A 1,826-nucleotide genomic window follows, 5' to 3' on the forward strand; every position below is an offset into this window, starting at 1 on the left:
ATGGCTTTGTGCTTAATAGTAAAACAACAACATCAAAGAAATTTTGACATATTATAATTAGTTTAAATACATTTAAGGTGTTGAGTTTTAAAGCTCTATAAGGGAATTTTCATTGGCTTTAAATAACTAAGTCAATTTATTGGATAAAAGTAGAGAGCGAATTTGTTGAATTTAAAATCAATATTAATAGAAATCAATGTTTTAAAGAATCTTTGGAAGAAGTTGGTAAATTTAAACCTATTTGTTTATCCACTATTCCTGTGCTTGAATTATTATTGTGTCATCGCTCTATAAATACGTAACTTTTTAACGTAAAAACCACTTCATCTCGAAAACACTTAATTTAAAAGTACATTTATTACTGTGCAGAAAACGTAAAATGAAATAAGCTTGTCACAAACTACAAGAAACCACATCTTATTACCACTTTTTATCTGTTTTGCCATACTCTGTACATACATTATTAAAACAGTAAACAAAGCATGAAAAATAGTGAACTAGGTACAAGAAAACATGTGCGATAATACACGAAAGAAAAAGGCAAAACAGATTTTGTTTTTAAATACAGATATTGTGACTGTATCTATAGAAATATTCTTGCAAACTTGGAAATGTGTGAAGAGTAATCAACTCCAGTAATTTTTTATATATATATATACTTGTATGAGTTCAGTATAAGACTATATCATCGTGGGCCCCCCAGTGGCACAGCGGTATATCTGCGGACTTACAACGCTAGAATCCGGGTTTCGATACCCGTGGTGGGCAGAGCACAGATAGCCCATTGTGTAGCTTTGTGCTTAATTACAAACAAACAATATCATCGTGGACTCTTTTGGAGTGGTTATCAATGATTAATCTGAGTCCGTATAATGATAATCATTTAGTACAATATTAATGTTTTACAAAAGTTTATACAAATACTTTTATGTTTTCAGGTATTTAGATGTCATGTACATCAATCCACATTGTGTTGGATATACAAGACTGTTTAGTGTAAGTGTTATTATTTAGTTATTTGATTTAATACTTAATGATTATTTAGTTTTTTAAGACAGGAGTATTGAAGATGGATTTTTTAAAAAAAGTGTTAGTTGTGTTTGTTTGTTTGGAATTAAGCACAAAGCTACACAATGGGCTATCTGTGCTCTGCCCACCACGGGTATCGAAACCCGGATTCTAGCGTGGTAAGTCCACAGACATACCGCTGTGCCACTAGGGGACATTAGTTTTGAAAAAATTCGTTACATAACTGTACGAATCATACGTTGTGTTTGCAATTACATTGTTGTCTGGGTTTTACTAATATTGTTGACGTCACGTTACTCGAACCTTCGGTGTTTTTCTCATTATCTTAACTGAGTATTGTTACATTATAGCGTCGGTCGCGTAGTTTATAGAAAGTTCGAAGCCTCAGTGAATAGGCCAACAAGTCACAGACATATGCTGTAGAAGAATCTCAGACCACATATACATAAAATCCTGACAGTATACAATAATTGTTAATTATACATCATGCATATATTAGCATAATCATAACGAAAACTGAAATTTTAAGTTAATGGAAAAACTTAGCACTGTGCCAAATGAACTTGAACTTTATCTTATTTAACTCATTTTTTTTTGTAAACTTATAACATAAGTCAACCTACGGATCCATCTCTTAGTGACTCTGTGTGAAAACACATAAAACCATTAGCATTTTCAAGTGTAATCACTTTTTGATATATTTTTGTTAAGTAAGACATACACACGTACATACATCATTAATAAAGTTTTTGTTATTGTTACGTCATCGAGGTCACGTGACTGGTGTGGCGCCCTCT

This window comes from Limulus polyphemus, unplaced genomic scaffold, assembly GCF_000517525.1.
Source record: "Limulus polyphemus unplaced genomic scaffold, Limulus_polyphemus-2.1.2 Scaffold1991, whole genome shotgun sequence".
NCBI lineage: Eukaryota > Metazoa > Arthropoda > Merostomata > Xiphosura > Limulidae > Limulus > Limulus polyphemus.